The following is a 13660-nucleotide window of genomic DNA, read 5'->3' on the forward strand; positions in this document are numbered from 1 at the left end:
CAAACAACACCAACACATTCATAATTAACATCAAACATAGACAAAGAATCATAGTATCCCTATCCAATTTCCAGTTCACCCAGCTCCCTACTCTAGATTGAGATAAAACTTAAAACTGGAGCCTTATACATTACATACAGCAAATACATTATACAATTTAATAACCACACCCTGATTAAGTGTAGATTTTTGAAGATGTTCAAGCAAGGGATGGTTACCCAGCTCTGTATCCTATGGGACACCATATGCCCTAAGAGCAGAGTGCAACCTATATTTAAAAAATAAGACGGCGTTAAAGATGTAATTAAAAGTATAAACAGCTTTATTTGACCATCTAGTCAAATCATTCTTAACCCCTTGAATTTCTTTACAATAAAAAAATAAAATAATTTGTGGTTTCATTTGCTTTCAAGCTGTTGTTAAATTCAGTGAAGATTGTTAATTTGTCTATAGAACATTGAAAAGATATAAATTCAGGTATGATGTAGGTATGATGCAAATTAACGACAACAGGCATAGAGAAACCAGGGCTTGCAAAAGGTTCCCAGGTACGTATCGAATATGCATCGGGGGGAATCCATGTGCTATCTTGGCTTTCAGTCTGAAAGGAAGAGGCGTGATGCTAATTTGCGACAATCTTCTGTAACGAGATATCATAACTGTATGTACATATGCTGGTCAAAGTGGGATGAATACTCACACCTAGATAATTAAAGCCAAAGGACTGAATCTGAATTGGTACAGAAGGATCAAACGGAACCATGGTTCGGTTTGTTTCTGGTGTCAAAGCATTTTATGGACGGTTCGGACTCGGAGTATTTCCACGAAGTTCGTGGTTGCCATGTAAACCAGAAACAAACAAATGCACGGGGAAATGCTGTTAACAGACAGATGGCCACTATAAAACACACTGCCACCCATCTCTTTGGTCTCTCCTCAAACGGAGGTGCAAACGGATTGCTTGCTGTCTCCTCCTCCTTTCCTGTCCGTGATGTTATAATGTTCGCACAACAAGGACATTTGATTTTGAATTTGAACTATAGCCTTCAGCTTGGTTGGTGCTGCAGGTAGTAATGGCATAATAATAACAACGTAGTGGCAAATATGCATATGTTAATTTTTTATTCATTCATCTTGTCAGAGATACCCGCTGAACTGTTTGATAAACCAATCAATGTCAAGTATAGGGAGATGCAGCCCACACATATGATGACAACAGGATGCAAGTATGTCAGTAAAGTTCTTTGGTGTGGTCGCAGAATTGTATGTGAAACCAAACCAAAACTAACCGAATGTATCAAAATGTATCAAAACATGAACTTTGGTTGGACCTTGGTGCAGACTGTCAAGTGAGAAAGCCCCCTTTTGGAAGAAATTATGCTAAAGGCATTAATATAGATTTCCCCCAATTTAATCTGTAGGCCTAAAAACACCCAAATCTTTCAAATAATGCTAAAGCTTGTGGTTCATAATTATTAATATCTGAAAGAAAGAGGATAATATCATCTGCATATAATGAAATGTGATGTACAGTATTCGTAATATAAATTGGAGAGATCAAAGGGCTCGGCCTAGCGGCCTATGCTAGCGGCTCAAGTGATAAAGCAAACAAAATTCAAGAGAGGCAACCTTGTCTTGTACCCCTCTGAAGACGGTACTGTGAAGAGACTGTGTTGCCTGTTGATACACAGGCTGTAGGCTTGGCATGCAGAGTTTGGATCATATGAATAAAAGAGGGTCCAAAGCCACCTCCAAGCACCACCACAGCTAACTCCATTCCAGTCTATCAAAGTCCTTCATAGCATCTAAACTGAGTACTGCACATTTTTTTCATCCCTGAAAGTGTCAGTTATATGCAACAGGCATCTAACATTATCTGAGGCCAGACGGCCCCTGATGAAGACAATCTAATCCTCATGTATCAACTTTGCAACATAAATATTCAATCTGTTAGAAAGAGCCTTTGCATATATTTTAACATCAGAGCTTAACAATGATGAAGGCCTATAACTCCCACAATCTAATGGAGCCTTCTCAGTTTTTAACAGTAAAGAAATCAACGCAGCCCTCTGATCTCTGTGAAAATAACCAACCTCAAGTGAATACTGAATAGAATTAAGCAACAACAAGGCAATCAGATCCCAAATTCCTAAAAGTAATTCTGGAATTTGAATTTGTTCAAATCTTTTCTTTTATGTTGATCCTGCAGAAGAAAAACATTAAAACGCCATTGTTTAAAGCAAGGTGATAAATAAGATTTAAATAATTATTTTAACAGGAGAGTGATCAGATATAAGGATAGGTAGGTTTTGTTGATTTTATTAAAATATTTTGCAAATAACACCTACACACCTTTACTGTGTGTTTACCCCAAGATTGTTAATTTCTACTACTGTGTTATTTAAATTAACAGTTCCATCTTGTTGTTGGTGCATGCAAAAAATATCTGGTGTGGTTCTTTGCCATTGCGTGTTCATCTTTAGTACATTCTTCTTTCGTAGACAATCTGCTTCCTGTTTACACTGGCATGCACATGTGTAAATGCTGCTGGCGTCAGATGAGCTCAGAAACTGAAGGCGAAGATGCTTGTACCACTGAGCCAAAATAAACTCCTGTTCTCCAGGTGTAACAGGACCTCTGTGAGAAATGAAGGAGGAAAACTGCCCATGCTTTCCCTTAACTGCTCACAAGTGATTATCTAATCTGATAACCAGTGAGTTAGTCAGTTGGTTCCTCCTGAGATGCCAGATCCACATTGTTCCACCTAGCATCAGCCACTAGTGTCCTCAATTCCACAGAGGAGCCTGTCACACTTCTTGATCTTTTTTGGAAACAGAAAATATTTAGCAGCACCCAAACAGTGATCAGGATGATCAAAACCCTCACTCATATAGAAAATAATCTTCAAATAAAGAGAAGTCATGGAATTAGCTTTCACAGCCTCAGCCCAAGCTAATCACCTTCCCTTTAATAAACCCATGTTATAATCTATCTTAGACTGATATGAAGGGGAAGTTAGCAGCTCCTGAGAAAACACCAAGAAGCAATCTAACTGATAACGTCGACTTGAATCAACTTTGCCCAGCTGATACAACACCGGCATACACTGTGATAGTAATCAAGTCTCACGCTTTGAGTCACAGAGTGGTAAAGTAGCTGGTAGAGTTTAACAATAAAAACATCTAAAATCTGAGGTGCAGACTTGCTCTGTCTGATACTATGAGCTGCACTTTATTGGAAGTGCTGAAATTAACGTGTGCAGTCTTTGGTGAGATCACTAGTGTTTTCAGTTCGTTTCCGCATCTACCTCCTTTTCTCATCCTAATATACAGTCCCAAACTGGGATCGGAGTCTGTCAGAATGTCTGAAGGGGATACTTCCACAACAGCAAAGCAATAACCCAGGATAATACCCAACACTGCATAGGAAATGGTTGAATTCAAACCTGTCTTCAGTCAACTTAAAAGATCGATTGCTTTTTGTAAATCAATAGATGTGATTGTGTAGTAGTTTTAAATTAAATTCTATGTAATCCACAAAGTTTCAGGCCGTGGTCTGGTCTGTTGGTGATGATGATGCGTTGCATGTGAGACTGTTGTCTAACTTTAGTCGCTAACAGCTCTGTGGGTTGTCGCAGTTTCCATTTAATACTATAATAATTTTAAATGTGCAGAATTATATTTTTCTGTACATTCTCTCACATATCTAAATCTAAATATTTACTGTTTTACTGTTGTGTTTTACTCAAGCTTTATTAATGATCTTTTTTCTTTTAATGTAGATAATTCTTACATTAAGTGATTTTATATAAAGGAGAAGATGGCAGATCAAAGATACTTGGTTGTGTATCTTCTTCTTTTTTTCCCTGTGCACATCATGCCACAGTAGCAACTTCCTCCTGTTGCTTACTGTGCTTTGATGCTGTTTTGTCTCACTGTGGTTTGTTTTGTGCCTTTGCTGAAGTGTGTGAGCAGCTTTGTGTTCATTTGGTTCTCTGTTTCAGATAAATACCCGCCAATGTTAGGAAGAAGAAAAAACTTAATACCTGCTGCCTTCTATAGTCTATTATAAAACTTATAATAATTCTACACAGAAAATAATCATATAGTTTTGTCTTTATGACATGTGTTGCAGTGCTAGTAGTAGTAGCAGTAAATATACTAACAGCGCTAGTATCAGCTGTACTACCTGCAGTAATGTAATATGTGTCTGTTTTATTTTCCAGAGAGTGATCCAGCTGCAGTCTCCTCAGAGGTGAGAGGACCAGATGACATCAATCTTTGGTTGTGCATCTTCTTCTCTTTTTTTCACTGTGCACATCATGACACACTATTTTTCACTGGAGTCAACAGGAAGAAGTTGCTGCTGTGGCATGATGTGCACAGTGAAAAAAAGAGAAGAAGATGCACGACCAAGTATTTTGATCTACTGAGTCCATCTTTTCCTTTATATAATGTAACAATAATCTATGGTACGCTGTTGTCTCTGGGCAACATACCCTTTTTGCCCTTGTACACCCCCACCAAACATCCAAGAATGATTCATTACTTTAAAAGAGTTGCAGGGCCTTAAGGAAACCAATAGCAGTGTTAAAATTTGTCACATGATGCTCTGGCGCCCATTATGAATCCTTTTACTGGTGCCTTTGATACATATTTCAACTTTATTTCCTTTCTGCACTAAACTGCCCCCCACACATATTTTATACCATTTTCTGACCCAAAAATTCTATTCACAATAATAGTAGGCAAAGTTGCTTTGTTAATTGTTTAATATAATTTATTTGCTAATTATATAATGGAAAATAATTAAAATGCAAATGTTTCCTTGAAGCAACATCAAACCATTATGGAATCCCGTCATGCCATTTCTTGGTGTTGTGCATTAGGTTTATGTACTGATCAAAAGCACAACAGTTAACATTTTACAATCATTAATATACATTAACCTTATGCTTTGTTATCCTGCCTGCAGAGCACATGCTTATATAGGGTTAAACACATTGTGCTTCCATTTAGAGGATGAACACAAAGGTTTTCTATGGTTCATAAAAGAAAAGAGCACTTCCAGTTGATGGTAGTGAGGATGAATATGGATTTAGTAGCGATGAAAACAGTGAGTTGCTGGAAATCCTGCAAGAAAAGTAAGAGTGACTGTGATGGTGAGTCTAAGAATGCAGATGAGGAAAAGAGTGAAGAAGAGCAGTGAGGATAAAGGTGCAGTGACAGGGATGAGTATAAGACAGGAAGGAAACCTATTTAATAACTTATTTTCAGTTATTGATAATGTGATGCATTTTGTTGACTTTTTATGTTTTGTCAACTTCAATAAGTATTGAGCCAAAGACGGCTGCAAGGTTACAAATGTCTGAAATGGCACCAGAAAACTGAAGAGACACATTTAAATCTAACAAAAATGATGAATTGATGGAAGGTAACTGTCTTGATTTTCAGCATGTTTTTGATGTTTAGATTTAAAGATTTAAAGATTTAAATTTATTGTAAACTTTGTTGAAATTTGTGGACTCTCTTTTTTACATTCTTTCCTATAGGCTGTTCCACAATGGTACTGATGTTGCCTGAGGGTAACGTTTAGACAAACAAACCTAGGTAAAGAGTTTATTTTTTATATTTACAAATTTAAAATGATTGTATTTTAAACTGGTAAGGCCACTGATCATTTTCATTGAATATTTTAAGAAATTTTATTCAAACTTTAAATAATAACTCTCTTTTTCCATTCTTTACCATTATGGTACAGTGTTGCTTTAAGGCAACGTACCCCAAAGTTTACCCCCCAAATATATTTTTGAAATTTCTTTAAATTCTGTTTACTTGGTACACTTAATGACAAAAAAAACACAACAATAATTTTTTTGCCAACTGGCAAAATAATGCGTACCTACATATACATTAAGTGATTTTATATAAAGGAGAAGATGGACTCAGCAGATCAAAGATACTTGGTTGTGTATCCTCTTCTCTTTTATTCACTGTGCAAGATCAATAGATGTGATTGTGTAGTAGTTTCTAAATTAAATTCTATGTAATCCACAAAGTTTCAGGCCGTGGTCTGGTTTGTTGGTGAGGATGAAGCGTTGCATGTGAGACTGTCTGTTGTCTAACGTTAGTCGCTAACAGCTCTGCGGGTTTTCCAGTTTCCTGTTTTCTTTAAAATTATAATAATTTTAAATGTGCAGAATTATATTTTTCTGTACATTCTGCTCACATATCTAAATCTTATATTTAGAAACTTTTTTACTGTTGTTTTTACTCAAGCTTTATTACATTAAGTGATTTTAAATAAAGGAGAAGATGTACTCATCAGATCAAAGATACTTGGTTGATTATCTTCTTTTTTTCACTGTGCACATTATGCCACAGTAGCAACTTCTTCCTGTTCCCTCCAGTGAACTGTGGTTTGATGCTGTTTTGTCTCACTGTGGTTTGTGCCTTGTGCTGAAGTGTGTGAACTTCAACAGATGAGAGCAGCTTTGTGTTCATTTGGTTCTCTGTTTCAGATAAAGCTGAAAGAGCAAATATAAATGGAGGGTATTTAAGTTTTCACAGCAATGTTAGAAAGAAGAAAACATTAATACCCTCACAGTGGTGTCAATAAAGTCCTGGATGACAGCGAATTAAGATAAGTGTAGTTGGTTCAGTCCAGAGGGAGTTGGAGAGTATGTGTGTGTGTATATACACACAGGCACATGGTGGTTTTAGTCCATAGGCTCCTGTAGCGCCTCCCAGAGGGCAGAAGGGCAAACAGTCTCTCTGGTGGGTGGCAGAAGGTTCTAATGTTTATTAGAAACAACGCTTCTGGTAATGTTCACAATAGCAGGAAGTGAGGCTCCAGCAATGCTCTGGGTGGCTTTCACCACATTCTGCAACGCCTTCTGGTCCGAGACAGAGCAGTCCAGTTACCAGACTGTTATAAAATTGTTGGGATGCTCTCGATGGTGCAGCGGTTCAGGTGTTTAACACTGCTCTGACATCAGTGGGGGGGAGTGGGGGTTGGTGGTCAGCAGTCAGCACTGCCTTGATTGCAAGTACTTGGTTGTCCTCCAGCCACTTTTAAATGCCATTTTTGGTTAACGTTATTTCTCAAACAGAGAAGGTTATTACTCTGTTGAACTGTGCTATTTTGTCTACAGTTATAATACAACCGTATACTTGATCTTCTGCATGTGAAGTTGACTTGTTATGAACTTCACTGAGAGGATAAATAGTAAAGTGGAGAGATTAAAATTATTTCTGTTTATGTAGGCTATAAGAAACACAAGATTGTATGTACATCACCACTACTTATATCACACTGACAATAATGATATTTTCATCAGCTTTAGCTGCAGATATTGTGTTCCTATATTACCAGGCATACATACAGTTTACAGGCAGGTTGCCGGGCCTAAGGCAGGCACATTATGAAGCCCTTACCTTTATGTGTTGTGTCCTGAAGAACGGGGTATTTACACGTTTTATACATCCTCTTTAGGTTGACAATAAAATGAATCACATTTTATGGGGTTGCAATCATTTATATATGAACAGATGCATAGTGCATTAATGGTTAAACATGTTTTATGTAAAACTATTAATGTATTCTAATATTTATAAATTGCAATTAACAATAAGATAAACACAAGATTGGAACATTTTAAAATGTGTGGATGTACCTAATGTCTATGGTCAAGAGCAAACCAAAGCTGTACAATTCTCAAGATTTTATTAATAATAATAAAAAATAATAATTTCAACAGCATTTACTGGCTCCACATGAAAATACACACAGATAGTAAAACATTATTCATTTCATTTCCAAGCAGAACATTGTTTGTGTTCAGAGTTTCCAGCAGAGCCAGAGGTCGTCTGCTCCTCACTGAGGTCGAGCTTCACACCAGTCAAACCACTGATGTCCAGCTGCTGGTTTCCGGCTCACTAACTGGTCCTCAGACCTCTGCATGTACAAGATTTATTTAATGATATGTTGCGTGTCTACAGTCCTGCAGCTGCACACAGACAACTTGTTTTAAATGTTGGAGCTGCTGCTAGGGTTACCACCTTTCATTTGTGAAAAACCGGGACACTCAGATTTGTTTTTGTTTTCTTTTTTGGGGGGGATCAACCCATATTTGCAAATATACTATGTTAACAGTTTTAGGACTCCCTATTGCCTCTCTTACCTATTTGTAACCAGGTGAAGTAAACTGCGCTATTTTGCATGGACTGGCTGCTGCTGTTATCGGTGAGAACATTTATTAATAATATTATGTTCTTGTGAGTTATTACGCACAATATGCTAATGTATTTGTCTAGTTGTGTATGATGTATGTATTAAATTCCACATTGTATGCAATTGTTGCGTATAGGATAGCCGATGCTTGTGGAAGAAACCCAACGTGTGGGCCACGAGAGCTCGTAATCCGTGAGTTAGGTATGAAACAAAAGTTAACTAATGAATGTTGTTTTTTTATTTGTATAATTAATGTATCTATCTGTGTATGGACACATTGTTTTGTGGTTAGCACAACTGATGTGTAATGTTTACTGTGCAGTGTTGTAACTGTTTTTTTGTCCTCTTATTAGAGGTGCCACTGCCGTATTTTTGTAACCGTGTTTATGACGCTTTATGTGCCAACTTTAGGCTGTATTCCTGCTATATATGTAATAGTTGCTGCATCATTGCCACGTGTATGCAGAAGTAGTATTGAGTTTCTATTTTTGACTCAAAGAAGACCATTTTACGTCCACTTTGTTTTTTTTTTGTTTTTTTTGTACATTCCCCAGTTACTCAAGTGGAGCGACTGCATTTTTGCTTCAGTTTACATAAAAGTAGCAGCCCTGAAGGTGGGAAAACAATAAAAAGAAACCCTGCAAATCGTATTCGAAGTTGTGTGTGTAACTTGTCCCGGGCTTCATATTTATGTCCTGACGTAGAGGCACTCATTCTTGATTCCTTTCTACATTAAATACAAACATTAAATACACTTTTAGATAAACACTGTGTAAACATATACTGTATAATTATACAGTAATCTATTATAAAATCTAATCATTTGTCAAAAGATAGGCTATACTCCCGTTAGCAATGAAAACATGATTAGATGTATTATAATAGATTATAAAAAACTTTGGTTTGTTTTTGTTAACTTTATGAATTTGGGCAACCTAACACTGACATTTCTCACCTATTTTTCCATGTATTTTTCTCATCCCTTTTTGCTGCCTGCAGAAGTCCCTCAATGAATGCTTTAAACTCCAAGCATGATAATTTAAACTTTAATCTAACTTGAAGTTTGGCTTTGACCAACCCCACTAAATACAGTGTAGTCCTCATACAGTTTGTCTTCGTCAATGCTCAAAGCTAATTTGTCGAGAACATCCCATTCCATTGGACCGCTCAGTCGCAGACAGCTAGCGTTAGACATAACTGGATCGTCAAAATCAAAGTTAGCCTCCAGGTATTGAACAGCCTATTCAAAGAAGCTGTTGACCAGCGTTGCAAACTCCGTTTGGTCTCTTGCACTTAGTTTTCAGAATGCTTGCTTTGTTTTACTACCATAAAATCTGTCTGCACGACGCGAGATTAGTTGTCTGCGCAATCGGCTAATTACTCCAGGAACATCCAGTAGAGTAGCACTCTCATTTTCCAACTTCCGAATTGCGCTGTCAAATTCCTTTGCATTATATTGTGCATGAGCAACAGGAAGCATTCAGACACAGTCACATCATCCTCATCATTGCTGTTGGCAGCATCAGCACCACTTCTGCATACAACCTTCCAGATAATGTCAGGACAATCCTTCTTTCCCAGTGACAAAAAATAACACTTGAGGGCAGGCCAACACTCCAGGATCCACTGAATTGAAGACAATAGAGATAACCAATGGGTTGGAACATGCATCAGTATCTCTTTGTACTGTACTGAAGTAAACTCACAAAGCTCTTTCAGAGATTCGACTTTTTTGGCTGAGCATGAGAATTCGCTGTAGATTTTTAGGACAATGGATTCAACATCATAACCTGCTGTTTTTCAGGGTGTTGTGGATCAAGTGGCATTTGCAGTTGCCCTTTTACGATGTGTGGACTGACTTTCAGTTTTCGATAAACAGAATTATGCTTGCCAAAATTTACAGATACAATGTCAGCACCATATGCACTGATCTGGCTGGTACACAAGCCATTTGTTTCGGTGATATCCACAATTTCTTTGGACTGTGTATGGATATAGTTTGGCGCTCCCCGGGTTTGATGCATCAGAGCAGACAGAAAAATATTGGGTATGTTTCAGTTCTGCAGCTAAACGCTAAAGCTTTCCCTTTTGTTCTTCCACATGACATTTTTGTGGCAATACTTGAGTCATGAAAGATTTTCGCACTTACTTTATTACCACAATCTGTAGATAAGTAGCTGTGGCCGTGAAGCACTCCGTGGTATACACTGCTAAGCTCTGCTACTGCTGTCTTGTCTTCCTCTGGTGAACCTTTCTTTGTCATAAACGTTGCAATGGCTAGATTTTTGCGTTTGCTTAATGCAAAACTCTGGTGCTTCTTTGTTTTTGCATGATTTTCCATTGCTTTTTTCCTTCATATTTAACTGAAATTTTGGCAGGACACAAAACACAGGTAGCGGAAAACGGGTCTCCTTGGGTGGCCCTTACCCATTCAGAGAGCCTTTCTCTTTTCACCCAGTCTGAGTTGTAGGTTTTAAATCGTACTCGTTAAAAACTGAACTCACATTGTTTTATCCTGGATGTGTGGATGCGTGCGACTGAACGACAGCACGGGCAGTTTCTAGGCGATAAGTTGAGCTTTGTATTTCTGCTACCAATCAAATAAAAGACACGTCATTGACCAATCCACTGTTTTACCCGTTTTTACACGTTTATGGACACAGGATTGGATGTACATGTCCAAGAAGAAAACACAGTTACAGTAGAAGGAAATGGTTTAATTTGAAACCAGGAAATTCTACTTTAGTACAGTTTCACAAAAAACGGGACAATTCATGTCCCGGGAAAGAATAGAAATTTTCTGGTACTGCCGCTCAAAAAAAGAGAACAATCCCAGGAAAACCGGGACAGGTGGCAACGTTGCTGCAGGACATGTGTTTACTGTTAGTTTAAAACAAGCCAATATTTGTTTAAATGTTCAACACACTTAGTAACATGTGGGAGCCATTAAATATAATCATTGTGTGGTTGTTAGAGAAATGCTGCAGCAGCTTCCTGATGTTCTGTTTGTTAGCAGTCAGTGAAGCAGCTTAGCCAATCACTGACTGATGATATGAACATCAGGTGATGAGACGCACTTTGTAAAGCACTCTGGGTGAAAGCTCCATATAAACATGCAGTCAGACAGCCAGCAGGGGGCAGCACAGGAGCTTCTGTTTGTTCAATAGACCTTCGACTCACAGGAGGAGAAAAGTAGAAACAGTTTGCAGAAAAATCCTGTGGATGACAGAAGAGCTCCATTATCACTGCTGAGAGCACAAACTGAGAGTTACACCAGGAAACATCCAGAGAGGGAAACTGAACTGTGTCAGAAATATTTATATATGTATGTAACTGTTTCACTGCATCTGTCCGTCTCCACGTAAACAAGAAACTTCAGATCAGTTCCTGCAGGTTATTTTTTATTTTATAAAACATCTCACAGGCAATTTCAGGCTCTGTGGGTAAATTAAAAGCAGGTTTAACTTTGTGTCTTTGAGCAGCAGCAGGATAAACTCGTCTCCTCCCTCATGATACAGTCTGCAGTATTTCTCATGTGACTCCATGATGAAGATTAAATCCCAAATGTTTCAGCCGCTGTTGAACTCAGAGCTGATCAGGCGCTTCAAACTCTGACTTTCTGCTTTAAGAAGGAAACAACACGTTCTCATGCCAGGACTCAGGAACAAGGTTCCCTTCAGCAGGGTTTCCTCTGTGTACTTTGTAAAATGATCGCAGCTGCTGCTTTTTCATGAAATGTCATGAAGTCACAATTACTCGACTCTGCAAAGCTTTTAGTTTGACATGACAGTAAAGACACGTTGGCAGAACGCATCTGAGGAGAGGCAGAGAGAGATGAGGAAAGAGGAAGGTAGATTTAACAAGCTAATGTTAATTTGGGCATTAACTTCAAACATCTACAACATCAGGGAAAAACCTTTTCTGTTTCAGGTTGTTCTACTAATGTTACTCAGTTCCAGTTCTGCACACTGCATCTATGGGCATGTTGGAAAACAGCCTGTGTGACCTGAAGCTGCAGAAATACTTTCACTTTCCATTAGTGAAGTGTTAAAGTGTGTTTAGTCTCTGCAGAATAAATGTAGGCTACACACTGTTTAAAAATCTTAGATGATCACTGGATTGATTCTGAGAGCCTAAATTAGTGGAATCTTCTCATTGCAAGGAACCTGGCTTTATTTTGATACAAATTATTTATTTTCTCTAACTCGCTTGGTTGCTATTTGTTGAAACACCTGTTTCAATCGTTCCAGCCCACTTCAAGCACTGAATGTAATCAAATATAAAACCAAAGTTATTCAACACTGTCAGGGCATTACCTTTCATCTAGCTTGTTAAAACTTTTTTCTGAACAGGTATCTGCAGAAAAAATGTCTTTTATCAGGGAGCAGCAGAAACAGTCTGTGTTCAGTAGCAAGTAATAATAATAATAATAATTCTTATTGTAGAGCACTTTCAAAAACAAGTTACAAAGTGCTTTAACAAGTGTAAAGAATAATACAAAAAAACAAGATAAGAGCATGAAAACATTGAAAAGACTAAAATACAAATTAATATAAAATTAGTAAAATACAATAAAATAAAAATAAGATCGGGAAAGGCTCTCCTATAAAAGTATGTTTTAAGAAGGCACTTAAAAGAGTTCACTGACTCAGCCGACCTGATTTCCTCGGGCAGGCTGTTCCAGAGCCTCGGGGCCCTGACAGCAAACGCTCTGTCCCCTTTAGTTTTCAGTCGAGACTCTGGAACAGACAGCAGACCTCTGCCCGAGGATCTCAAGGTACGTGCTGGTGCGTATGTGACTAAAAGGTCAGAAATATAACAAGGCGAGAGGCCATGAAGAGCTTTAAAAGTGATCAATAGAATTTTAAAGTCAATTCTAAAACATACTGGGAGCCAGTGTAATGAAGCTAAAATAGGAGTAATGTGGTCATATTTTTTGTTCTGGTTAAAAGCCTGGCAGGTGAGTTCTGGACAGTCTGGAGTCGATCAATAGATTTTTGGGTTAAACAGGTGAAAAGGCTGTTGCAATAATCCAGACGTGATGAGATGAAGGTGTGTAAAATGGTCTCGGTGTCCTTAAAAGTTAACATGGATCGAATTTTAGCTATATTTCTAAGTTGATAAAAACATGATTGACAAGCTTTGTGTGTGCTGCTCGAAATTTAAATTACTATCAAACCAAACACCAAGGTTCTTTGCCACAGGCTTAATGTGATTTACTAGCAACCAGCAGATGGCAGTATTTGATTTGCCATCTGCTGAGACCCGATGACCAGGATTTCTTTTTTATCTGAGTTCAGCTGGAGGAAATTTTTGACATCCATTTTTTAACTTCACAAAGGCAGTTGTTAAGTGAACTCAGCGTTCCAGGGTCTGTGGATCTGACGGGCAAGTATATTTGTGTGTCATCAGCATAAATATGAAAAGA

The sequence above is a fragment of the Micropterus salmoides genome, unplaced genomic scaffold (assembly GCF_014851395.1).
Source record: "Micropterus salmoides isolate LMB-PRFRI ecotype aquatic unplaced genomic scaffold, ASM1485139v1 Ms_hic_scaffold_2, whole genome shotgun sequence".
NCBI lineage: Eukaryota > Metazoa > Chordata > Actinopteri > Centrarchiformes > Centrarchidae > Micropterus > Micropterus salmoides.